At 46.0% G+C, this 13,719-nt stretch overlaps 1 protein-coding gene across 2 annotated transcripts in view; it reads left to right on the forward strand.

Moving 5' to 3' along the window:
• Nucleotides 1-13,719, forward strand: part of LOC140394146 (protein ELFN1-like) — a 309,934-nt gene that overhangs the window by 226,806 nt on the left and 69,409 nt on the right. The window lies entirely within an intron of this gene.

A 13,719-nucleotide genomic window follows, 5' to 3' on the forward strand; every position in this document is an offset into this window, starting at 1 on the left:
TTCTAATGGGGGAAACTGGCAACCAATTTTCGCACAGCAAAGTTCCAAAAAAGAGAAGAAAGAGACATTGACCAGGTAGCCTGTTTTTAGTGATATTCATTGAGGATACATGTTGATGGCACCACCAGGGAGAACTCCCCTGCTCTATTTTGAAATAGGGGGAATAAACCTACCTGGGTTTAGGGCTGAATGAACGAGAATGCTACATCTTGTGTCTTTTCTGAATAAGATGTTCTGTACCATTCAGCTGGTTGTGCAGGTTGTGGTTCTAAGCCCCACACATGGTCTTGCTTTGGATGAGATGTTCTTATTTTTCTGATATTCAGGTGGATTTTAAGCATCCAGTGATTCTATTTAAGGACATGGGGTTCTGTCAGTGTTCTGGCGAATAATCCTCCCTCAAAAAACATTGGTCATTTTTCTCATGCTGATGGTGGGATCTCACTAAACATAAAGTAAAAGTGTTAAAAAATAATTGGAACCTAAGACATAGGAGCAAGAGTCAGCCATTTGGCCCTTCAAGTCTGCTTTGCAATTCTATAAGATAAAGGCTGATCTCGTTGTGGTCTCAGTTGCACTTTCCTATCTATCTCCCATAACCCTCGACTCCCTCATCTATCAAAAATCTATCTAACTCATCCTTGAGTACATTCAATGACCTGGCACCGACACCTCTCTGGGGAAGAGAATTTCACATACCAACGACTATCTGAGAGAAAAAAATGCTCAACCTTAAAATGGAGACCTCTACTTCTTAAATTGTGTCCCCGAGCTTTCCCCACAAAATAATAAAAATAATCTTTATTAGTGTCACAAGTAGGCTTACATTAACACTGCAATGAGGTTACTGTGAAAATCCCCTAGTCGACACACTATGGCGCCTGTTCAGGTACACTGAGGGAGAATTCAGAATATCCAATTCACCTAACAAACACGTATTTTGGGACTTGTGGGAGGAAACCGGAGGAAACCTGCACAGACACAGGGAGAATATGCAGACTCCGCACAGTGACCCAAGCCAGGAATCGAACCTGGGTCCCTGGTGCTGTGAAGCAACAGTGCTAAACACTGTGCTCCCCATCAGCTCAGTATCCACCCAATGACCCCCCTCAGGATCCTACATGTTTGAATAAGATCACCTCTCATTATTTAAAACTTCAATGGGTATAGGCCCAACTTGTTTAACCTTTCTTCATCATGTTATGCGCCAGGGTTTAGAAAACCCCATAGTATATCATGGCGTTCACCTGACCTGTTTATTGATTTTGGTTACAATGAGCACAAGAGCCTGCCTTTCAGGTGTTATTGAACAGAGTTTTTAGGCGCTTTTATTCAAAAAACAAGCTTTATTCTACGAATTCAGTTAACATTTGTACAAACACACACAGTAAGAATTTTTATCAACTACAAACATAAAGACCCCACACAGCTACAGGAATCTATGTATAACCCTTAATTAATTCCCCCTTAACTGTTCTAATTAAATAACAAAATCCAAGTAAAACCAGAACCCCTTTTCAAAGGTGAGGCCCAGCACATGGCCTTTTTTCTGGTCTTGTTAGTGATACTCTGTTCTCCTTTTCAAACAGCAGGTTTGAATTCCTTCTAGAAAGCAATTTATCAAGTAGTCTGGTAACAGCTTTTAAAATGAAGATAAGCACTTCTTTCAACCTGTGCAGTTCAAACCAGTCCAAACTCAAAGCGAAAGTAAAACCCAGCACTACAGCCCAGCTCCACCCACACAGTGACATCATTGAAGCCATGTGATAAGACAAAAACATTTCTTAAAGGGGCACTCCCATGACAATCAGATAAACCCTTCATTCCAGAAATGAATTGAGTGGACCTTTTCTGAACTGTTTCTAACCCAATTATATCCTCTTTCAAATAAGGAGAGCAAAACTGTACAAAGCACTCCAGATGTGATCTAACCAATGTCTTGTAGTAAAGCTTCACTACTTTTATATTCTATTCCCATTTTAATAAACACCAATTTGCCTTCCTAATCACTTACGGTACCTGTATACTAACCTTTTATGATTCATGTACCAGAACACCCAGATCTGTTCTGCAATCTGCTTCCATTTAAATAATATGTTGCTTTTCTTTTCTTCCTCTCAGAGTGGACAAGTTCACATTTTCCCACGTTATATGCCAACTGCAAAATTTTTGCCCACTCACTTTAACCTATCTATATCCCTTTGTAGGATCTTTACTTCCTCTTGACAATTGATTTACCGCTGTTTTGGTGTAATTGGTGAATTTAGTTACCTTATATTCTGTCTTTTCATCCATGTCAATAACATAAATTGTAAATGGAATACATAGAACCCCTACAGTGCAGAAGGAGGCCATTCAGTCCATCGAATCTACACCCACCCACTCCCCCACCCTGTACTGCCGTAACCCTGTAACCCCACCTAACCTGCACTCTTTGGAGGAAACTGGGGCACCTGGAGGAAACCCATAAAATACATAGGGAGAATGTGCAAACTCCACACAGTCACCCAAGGTCGGGATCAAACCTGGTCTCGGGTGCTGTGAGACAGCAGTGCTAACCACTGTGCCACCATGCCACCCCGAGTTGAGGACCCAGCAATGATCCCCGTGCCATTCCACTATTTACAACTTACCAGCCTGAAAATGATTCAATTATCCGTACTCTCTGCTTCCTGTTAGCTAGCCAAACCTTTATCCATGTTACCCCCTAAACCATGGGCTCTTTTCTTGTGCAGTAATCTTTGGTGTGGGGTAGATTTTGTCTTTGTGCATTAGTATAAAATGGATAATTTTAATGGAAATAAAAATTAGGAGAGATTTAAAATAGGTGACCTGTTTTAGACTATTGTAAAAAGTCAAGATCTGGTGTGTTTGTGATAAGCAATAAGGCACTATATACTCAATATTGAGAAAGAAACCAAGGAATGAGGGAGAAGGAAATAAAAGAAAATTTGAATTAGAATCAAAGAATCACTACACTGCAGTGCAGAAGGAGCCTATTCGGCCCATCACGTCTGCAACGGCCCTCTGAAAGGGCACCCCATCTAGGGTCAGGTCCCCACCCTATCCCCGTAACCCCACCTAACATAACCTTTGGACACTAAGAGACAATTGATCATGGCCAGTCTACCTAACCAGCACATCATTGGACAGTGGGCGGAAACCGGAGCACCCGGAGGAAACCCATTCAGACACAGGAAGAAAGTGCAAACTCCACACAGACAATCACCGAGGCCAGAATTGAACCTGGGTCCCTGGCGCTGTGGGGCAGCAGTGAATAAAGAGAAGGAAAGAAAGGTTAGATTAAGAGAGAAATAAATAGACAGAAAAATAAATAAGGAAAAGGAAGGTAAATTTTAAATTTGATGTTTTTAAAACATTTAAGCACAATTTACTAGCTGAAGGAAAAGAAATCCACAGTTTAATTTGTTTAAATTTTGTACCAGAAGGTTTGATTGGCAGTGCGTTAACAATTATCACCTTGTTAAAAATATATTTTGTGAAGGGAACTGCATGAATTGACCAGGAAATCTTTGACATTCATAATTCACAGTGTAGCTTGTCAATTGCCTGAATTTGATGGCTGATTTTCACATTAGTAGTAGAACATACAGTGCAGAAGGAGGTCATTCGGCCCATCGAGTCTGCATCGACCCACTTAAACCCTCACTTCCACCCTATCCCCATAACACAATAACCATCATTACTTTTCCAGCAAGAGCCAACCATAATGTCCACTGACCCTATCTGTAATTCAACATGTAGCCAAATGTAAAACAACCTGCCATCTAGTCTGTCTTTCTCTTCTCTTCTTTATGTTTCCCAATTATTAACCCAATGGCCCATTGCTGCAAAGGTCGCAAACTCCTACATAAATAGTGAGTACACCCATAGGCCAGCTATAAATCTATACACTCATTAATGAAGTGGGCTTTTCCAAATTTATGCTGGAAAGTTTTACAAGACAAAAGATAATGAAAAACACAATTACCTCTTTTCAGCCTGACACTAATTTAGTAATGTTAGGATGGCCAGCTATTAGTGACATCATGGACTTTATGACTATTATATTACTTCTAGACCCAAAGAACTCTGCCACACGTATGCCTTTTGTTATGGAGTAGGTAAATTGAGGAGCACTCGGCCAGAGATTTCCCTACTATTTAAAATCTTCAGTTATCGGACTCTTTCATATTAATTGTCCAAGTCAAAATGCAGATGAATCTACTTCTATTATAAATATAGATTACTTGATAGTCATGATATAAATGACTATAATTGAATCTCTGCATACTGATGGTATCATAAACCAGGACAACAAAGTTCAAATGGGTTTCATTGTCAAAATTCAGGGATTAAATTGTTCATTGTATCTACAAGCAATGTATCAAGTACAGACAAGCCGGATTTTTTCTTTAGAAAAAGAGAAGGCCGAGGGACGACCTGATAAACGTCTTTAAAATTATGAAAGGATTTCACAGGTTTGATGGAGAGAAAATGTTTCTACTTGCAGAGGAGACCAGAACTAGAAGCCAAGAGTAACGGTAATAAAATCCAATAAGGAATACAGGAGTGATGAGAATGCGGGGTGCACCACCAAAAGGGGAATTTAGGAAAATACCATAGATGCATTTAAAGGGGGGAGGGGTAGATAGGCATAAGGAAATAAGGAGTAGAAAATAGAAAATGGGGGTTAATGAAGAAGGTTTGGAAGGAGGCCCATGTGAAGCATAAACATCAGCATTGTGTAATGTTCTTGTCAGATGGCCTGATTTATATTACAAGAACACTTGTAGCTAAAGCTATAAACAATTTATTAACATTAACTGTGGGTCAACTGTGTACAAAACAGATGAATAATAATATTAACATGCACAAGCAACCTCTCTCTTCCAGCTTTCAGTCAGTCTGAGGTCACCTGACTCTAACATTCACTTATATACTAATGAGACTCCTAGTGGTCAGTCGGTGAATTACAACACAACCATAATATCACTACATGCCCTTTCCTTAAAAGGAATAAATTAATACATTATCATCAGTATATTTACATGTGATATCATTAGCCTGTGAATCCAATAGTATTAATATTTTTCAAAAACTGCTTTAACAAATATAGAACATCAAGCACATTATGTATACATAGTCTAAATCTACAAATTGAGTTGATCAGGTTTTCTTCTGACTCTGATTGATCTTCTCAAAGTTTGACCTTTCTGCTCAGAACTTGTAGATTCAATGTTCTCCATGACATTCTCATGCTCAGGAACTGGTGAACTATTTGACACTGCAGCTGACGGTGATTCTGACGTCGATTCGTCATCCATCGCATTATTGTGAAAGTCTTCTCTGGTTTTCAAGAGTGCGTAACGATTTCTTCTTAAAACCAACCCATCCTCTGTCTGTACACTGTAGGTGCTACTTCTTCAAGAACAATGGCTTTTCATGACCAATTGTCTGAATCTTCTATTGTCACAATGTCATCACTGCTCAGAGGTGGCAAAGTTCCAGACAGTCTATCATAGAACTGCTTTTGTTTTGCTTTATTGTTTTGCATTTCCTGCAGTACCACTACATTCTCCTCCTACTTTGCCAAGTATGGAATTGTGGTACGCAACCTTCTATTCATGAGTAACTCTGCTGGTGATCTACCATGTGACAATGGTGACGCTCTGTAACTTAATAGTGCGAGATATGGATCAGATTGGCTGTCCATTGCTTACTTCAACAATTGCTGAACAATATGTACACCTTTTTTGGCTTTTCCATTGGCTTGAGGGTCCAACGGACACAATGGGACTGGATTGAAATCATACATGACTGCGAAATGTTGCCACTCTACAGCTAAAACAAGGACCGTTGTCACTCATGACGTCTTGAGTAATTCCGTGTCTAGGAAAAATTAACTTGGTATGCAGTAATACACTGCTTGCCGCTATCCTTACGAAAAGATTGACCTCTGAGCCAGTGTGACTTGATATTCCACATCATCTCTTGAAGTGTTTGATCCTTCCTGGTCTCTTCTTGGATCTCACGTAGTTCCGTATCTGATACTGTTAGCAGTGTGGAAATAAGATCGACATCTGCAGCAATTTCATTACTAATATTTTGTACCGGCGCTCTCGATAATGCATCTGCTAAGAACAAATATTTGCTTAGCATATAAATGAACAAAGAACAATACAGTAAAGGAACAGGCCCTTCGGCCCTCCAAGCCTGTACCAGTCATGTTACCACCCTTGGCCAAAACCCTCAGCACTTCCTGGTGCCCTATCCCTCTATGCTCATCCTATCCATGTAGTTGTTGCGATGCCTTTTGAATGCCATTAATGGATCTGCTTCCACAACCTCCCATGGCAACGCGTTCCAGGCATTCACCATCCTCTGTGTAAAAAACTTGCCTTGCACACCTCCTCTAAACCTTGCCCCACGAACCTTAAACCTATGCCCCCGAGTGACTGACTCCTCCACCCTGGGAAAGAGAGCCTGCCCATCCACTCTATCTATGCCCCTCATAATCTTGGAGACATCTATCAGGTCACCCCTCAACCTCCGTCGTTCTAATGAAAATAGTCCGAGTCTATTCAGCCTCTCCGCATAGCTAAAACCCTCCAGACCAGGCGACATCCTGGTAAACCTCTTCTGCATCCTTTCCAAAGCCTCCATATCCTTCTGGTAGTTTGGCGATCTGAATTGTGTGCAATATTCCAAGTGCTGCCTTACCAAGGTTCTATACAACTGTAGTGTGACTTGCCAGTTTTTATACTTGATGCCCCGTCCAATGAAGGCAAGCATTCCATAGGCTTTCTTGACTACCTTGTTTACTTGTGTTGTCACTTTCAAAGATCTGTGGACTTGCACGCCCAGATCTATCTGACTTTCTATATTCCTAAGAGTTTTGCCGTTTACAGTATATTTCCCCTCGATGTTAGACCTACCAAAATGCCTTACCTCCCATTTGTCTGGATTAAACTCCATTTGCCATTTCTCTGCCCAAGTCTCCAACCTATCTATGTCCTGCTGTATCCTCTGACAATCCTCAACACTATCTGCCACGCCACCAACCTGTTTTTAAAAATATTTCTTTATTCTCCTCCTTTTTCGCATTTTCTCCCAAATTTACACCCACCAACAATAAACAATAATCAATAACAAATATGGCAATCCCCATATCAATAACAACGATCCCATCCTCCCACCAAACCCAAAATATTCACCCACATGTTCACATAAACAACTGACAAAAAGGAATCAGGAATCACCCATAGCCACCATTAACACCCATCGTCCCCCTCCCCCCCAACCCTCCCATCCACCCTCTCCAACTAATTTTCGATGTTATCCAGTTCTGGAAAGTGCATAATGAATAATGCCCATGAATTGTAGAACCCTTCTGTCCTTCCCCTCAGTTCAAACATAACCTTCTCAAGAGTCAAGAATTCCAACAGATCCCCCCCGCCATGCCAGGGCACAGGGTGGAGAGACTGCCCTCCAACCCATCAGGATCCGCATTCGGGCGATCAACGAGGCGAAGGCTACAACATCTGCCTCCGCACCAGTTTCCAACCGTGGCTGGTCCGACACCCCGAATATGGCCTCCTGGGTCCAGTTTCATGTGCACCACTTTAGAAATTACCCTAAAAACCTCCTTCCAGTAATCCTCTAGCTTTGGACAGGACCAAAACATATGAACGTGATTAGCGCCCCCCCCCCCCCCCCCCCCCCCCCCTACCCCGCAACATTCACACACATCTTCTACTCCTTCAAAGAATCGGTTCATCCTCGCCCTCATGAGGTGTGCTCTGTATACCACCTTCAGCTGTATCAGCCCCAACCTTGCGCACAAGGTGGAGGCATTCACTCTCTGGAGCACCTCACACCAGAACCCCTCCTCTATATCCTCTCCCAACTCTTCCTCCCACTTTGCTTTGATCCCTTCCAGTGGTACCTTCTCCTCTTCCCAAAAAGCTCCGTAGACCACTAACACTACCCCCTTCTCCAGTCCCCCTGTCGTCAGCACCTCCTCCAGCAATGTGGAGGTTGGCTCCACCAGGAAGTTCTGTATCTCCTTTCTGACAAAATCTCGAACCTGCATGTCGCTAAACATTTCCCCCTGCTCAAGCCCATACTTCGCTTCCAGCTCCTTCAATCCTGCAAACCGACCCCGAAGAAACAAATCTTTCAGTGTCTTAATCCCCTTCTCCTCCCATTTCCGAAAATTTCCATCCCACGTCCCAGGCTCAAATATGTGGTTCCCCCGAATCGGCATTTCCCTTGATCCTGCCCCAAACCCGAAGTGTTGGCAAAACTGCCTCTAAATTCTCAATGAAGCTATTATTACCGGACTCCCTGAGTACTTCCCCAGAGTTATCGGGAGCGGCGCTGTTGCTAGTGCTTTCAATCCCGACCCCATGCACAAACTCTCCTCCATTCTGACCCACTGGGAATCAACCCGTCTTACCCAGCTCCGCATCTTCTCCACATTCGCCGCCCAGTAGTAATACATCAGGTTCGGAAGACCCAAACCCCCTGCCTGCCTTCCCCTCTGTAGCAGCAGCTTTCTAACTCTGGCCACCTTCCCTCCCCATGTGAACGATGTAATCCTTCCCTCAATCTCTCTGAAAAAAGCCTTTGGCAGGAAAATCGGCAGGCATTGAAAAATTAACAGAAATCGTGGCAACACGTTCATTTTAACCGCCTGTACCCAACCTGCCAGTGACAGAGGGAGACCTTGCCAGATCAGCTTTCACTCTGCCCACCAAACTAGAAATGTTGTACCTGCGGAGCCCCCCCAACTCCCGGGCAACCTGCACCCCTAGGTACCTAAAGTGAGACCCTGCCCTACTGAATGGCAGCCCCCCCCACCCCTGCCCCCACACCCAGCCGAGATACCACAAAATACTCACTCTTGTCTAGATTCAGCTTGTACCCCGAGAAAGACCCAAACACTCGAAGCAACTCCAATATTACCCCTATCGACACACTTAGTTCCGACACGTAGAACAGCAAGTCATCGGCATATAAGGCCACCCTATGCTCTATCCCCCCCTCGCACTATTCCTTTCCATACCCCCAAACTTCTTAATGCGATGGCCAACGGCACAATCGCGAGTGCAAACAGCAGGGGGGACATAGGACAACCCTGCCTAGTCCCACGGTGGAGAGAAAAGTATCTCGAGCTGATGTTGTTTGTGCGGACACTCGCCCTCGGCTCCTTATATAGTAGCTTTACCCAATTCACAAATCTTGGTCCAATCCCAAACTGCTCCAGAACTGCCATCAAGTACCCCCATTCTACCCAGTTGAACGCCTTCTCAGTGTCCAATGCCACAACCACCTCTCTTTCCTTCCCCTCTGCCGGTGCCATAACGACGTTCAATACCCTTCTAATGCTTGAAAAGAGCTGCCTCCCTCTCACGAACCCCGTCTGATCCTCCCCTATCACCTTCGGGAGGCACTCCTCCAGCCTACCCCCCAGTACCTTCGCCAATACTTTTGCGTCCACATTCAGAAGTGATATGGGCCACACTCCGTCGGAGCCGTATCTTTTTTTAGCAACGGAGATCGATGCCTGCCCCAAGGTTTGTGGCAACACCCCCTTCCCTATCGCCTCTTCAAACATCGCCACCATCAGGGGTGCCAGCTTATCCTTAAATTTTTTATAATATTCCACCGGAAACCCACCCAGCCCTGCCACCTTCCCCGACTGCATCCTCCCAATCGCATCCCTTATCTCCTGCTCCACTATCGCTCTTTCTAATGTAGCCCTCTTCCCCTTCCCTAACCTCGGGTACTCCAACCCATCTAGAAATTCCTGCATCTCACGATCTCCCCCGAATGGCTCTGACCTGTACAACCTCTCATAAAATTCCTCAAAAACCTTGTCAATCAGATCCGGAGCCACCACCAACTTCCCTGCCCTATCCCTCACCTGCACAATTTCCCTTGCCGCTGCTTCCCTCCGGAGCTGACCTGCTAACAAATGCCCCACCTTATCTCCAAGTTCGTAAGTTGCACCCCTTGCTCGTCTCAGTTGGCGCACCGCCTTCCTGGTAGATAGTCAGTCAAAGCTCGCCTGTAGTTCCTTCCTCTTTTCCAGCTTTGCTGGGTCCCCATCTTCTGCATAACTCCTATCTACCTCCAACATCTCATCTATTACCCTCTACCGCTCCAACCTCTCCTCTTTGTCCATCCTGGCCTTAAACGAGATCACCTGTCCCCTCACCACCGCCTTTAGAGCTTCCCAGACGACCGCCTTCGACACCTCACCCGTACAGTTGAAACCTACATATTGTTAATTACCTTTTCAATTATGTCACAGAACACTTGGTCCCCCAAAAGTCCCACATCTACTTTTCACCCCGGCCTCTGCGCTACCCCCTTCTCCAGCACCATATCCACCCAATGCGGAGCATGATCTGACACTGCAATTGCCAAGTATTCCGACCCCTTAACCCCAGCCAACAAAGCCTTCCCCACCACGAAAAAGTCGATCTGCGAATATACTTTATGGACTGCTGAGAAAAATGAGTACTCCCGCTCCCTCAGGTGAAGAAACCTCCAAGGGTCCACCACCCCCATTAACACCATTAGCCCAGCTAACGCCTTCGCCCCCCCCCGTGATGGGACCAGCGAGCGTGGCCGTGACCTGTCCAACCTTGGCTCCTGCACCAAGTTCCAGTCCCCACTATCAGTTTGTGTGTGTCCAAGTCGGGGATGGCCCCAAACACCTTCTTTGAGAATCCCACATCGTCCCAATTGGGGCCATATGCACTTAACAGTGCCACTAATCCCCCCTCCAGCGCCCCTGTCACAATCATATATCTACCCTCCTGATCCGCCACCACCTTCTCCATCTGGAAGTGTACTCTTTTGCTGACCATTACTGCTACCCCTCGAGCCCTTCCGTCAAGTTCAGAGTGAAACACCTGATTAACCCAGCTCTTTTTAAGTCTCACCTGGTCCTTCACCCTCAAGTGAGTCTCCTGCAGCATTGCTACATCGGCTTTCAAACTTTTAAGATGCGCAAGCACCCATGACCTTTTGACTGGACCTCCTAACCTCCTCACGTTCCACATGAGTATCCTAACTGGGTGTCTCTCACCCCCCCCCCCCCAACCCACCCCCACCCCCACCCCCACCACCCTTTTTATCCACCATCATCATACCACCGGGCCCTGCCCCATGAGCCTGACCCGCCCCTATCCATTATTAAATCGAATCTCTTCCCCCCCTCCCAAATTACATTTCCTCTCAAAAAAACATCTCCCAGCATCAATCCCTTCCCCCCCCCCTCGCTTGCCTTGTAGGCCCATCGAAACAGTTCACTAGCTGACTTTAGTTAGCTAGCGCGGGTGGCTCCCCCGCCACGCTATACCGTCCCTTCCCACCCAGTCCCAGAGAAAGAAAAAACAAAACAACAATCTAACCCATACAATTCACTAAACTAAGATATAACCGTCGCAACACAGAATGCCAATCAACCCAACTAATAACTTGAACTCTGTAACAATGTGAAGAGAAGTAAATTACAATACACGTCAGTAAAAAGAAAGTTATAACATTTATACATTTTCCAGCTCCCCAATCACAGTCCACTGTCTCTCTTCCAGCTCCGCTCCTCACGTCTGTCCCAAGCCTTCTGCCCTCATGAACGCCTCAGCCGCCTCCGCTGTCTCAAAATAAAAGTCTTTGGCACCATACTCACCCTCAGCTTCGCCGGGTCTACCAGGCCAAACCGCACCCCCTTCTTGTACAGTGCCGCCTTCACTCGCCCGAACGCCGCTCATCTTTTTGCCAACTCCACCGTCAAGTCCTGGTAGATCCGAACTCTGGCACCATCCCACTGCACCTCGCGCTTCTGCTTCACCCAGCTTAACGCCTTCTCCTTCATGCAGTACTTATGGAAACAGATGATTATTGCTCTTGGCAGCTCATTCACTTTGGGCTTCGGCGTTAACGACCGATGAGCTCGGTCCAGTTCGTACCGAGAGGGGTTCTCACCCTCCCCCATCAGCTACGCCAACTTTTAAGCAAAATACTCTATTGGCCTTGGACCCTCTATCCCTTCGGGCAAGCCCACAATTCTTAGATTGTGCCGCCTCGAGCGGTTCTCCAAGTCCTCGAGCTTTGCTCGGGGTCCTCTGTTGACCTCCACCACTCTCTGCAGCCCGCCCCCATCGAGGTGAGCTGACCGTTGTGCTGCGACGTGGTCTATTCCACTTCCTTCATCTTCTCGCCCAGCTCTCACCTCGGCCGATGTCTTTGCCACAGCTACTCTCACCGGGGCGATTGTCTCCTCCACCAATGACTTCAATGTGACCGCCATCTCCTTCCTCAAAGCCTCCATGTGCCTCGCAAACTGCTTTTCCAGCTCCACCGCCATCACCTTGGTCAACTTCTCCACTGTAAGTAGTGCGGCCCCACCATGCAGTCCGGCCTCCGCCAGCTTGTCAGCATTTTTGCTTGTCTTCTCATTCAACGGCAAGCCCGCGTTTCCTCCCTTCCTCGACACTGCTTTTCGCATCCTTTAACGGCTTATTATTTTTCCTTTTTCTCACTCTTCCTTCCTTCTTCAATCTCAAATTTCTTTAAAACTTCTTTCTCTTCTTTTTTTTTGTATACCTCCAGAATTTCCCAGGGACCGGGCTTCAGTCTTCTTACCACATTCTAGGCGGGAGCCATCCGATGTGGGACATCTCACCTACATCGCGCCCTGGCTTCGGGCCTGCAGCCTCGGCCTCCGTTTGGCTCCACCCACGCTGCTTCCTTCAAGTTTTCAGGAGAGAGAGAGAAAAAAAAAAATTCTCCTTTCCCCTCCGTGCTCTTTGAGCCCTTCGGCTTTCAGGATGCTCCTTGGGGAACAAGTCGCAATCCCCGCTCCTCCTCCACGTGCAGCCGCCCCGCCGAATCCACCGGGACCAGTCTCTCCACTCCTGCACTTTTAATCCTCCGGCTCCGTGAAACGGAGCTTTGATGCTATCACAGGGCGAGGGAAGCAGAGCCGACCCCGGAGAGGTTTATTTTTTCCAAAAAATTTGCGGGGACCCCCCGAAAAAGACCGCGATATCGTGGAAGGGCGGGAGCTTCTTCTGAACGCAGCCGCTCCGCTCGCCGACGCCACCGGAAATTCCACTCCACCAACCTTGGTGTCATCCACGAACTTACTAATCAGACCAGCTACCTTTTCCTCCAAAACGATTATGTATACTACAAACAACAGAGGCCCCAACACAGATCCCTGTGGAACATCCCTAGTCACAATCTTCCATTCAGAAAAACGCCCTCCTACTGCTACCCTTTGCCTTCTGTGACTGTGCCAGTTCTGTATCCATCTTGCCACCTCACCTCTGAGCCCATGTGACTTCACGTTTAGTACCAGTTTGCCATGAGGCACCTCGTCAAAGGCTTTACTGAAGTCCATGTAAACAACATCCACCGCCGTCCCCTCATCAATCATCTTTGTCACATCCTCAAAAAACTCGACCAAGTTAGTGAAGCACGACCTCCCCTTCACAAAACCATGCTGTCTATCACTAATGAGTCCACTTGTTTCCAAATGGGTGTAAATCCTGTCCCTGAGAATTCTTTCCAATAATTTACCTACTACTGACATGAGGCTCACTGGCGTATAGTTTCCTGTATTATCCCTGCTACCTCTCTTAAACAGCGATACTACATTAGCTATTCTCCAGTCCTCTGGGATTTCACCTGTAGCCA

Source organism: Scyliorhinus torazame, chromosome 17 (genome assembly GCF_047496885.1).
Source record: "Scyliorhinus torazame isolate Kashiwa2021f chromosome 17, sScyTor2.1, whole genome shotgun sequence".
NCBI lineage: Eukaryota > Metazoa > Chordata > Chondrichthyes > Carcharhiniformes > Scyliorhinidae > Scyliorhinus > Scyliorhinus torazame.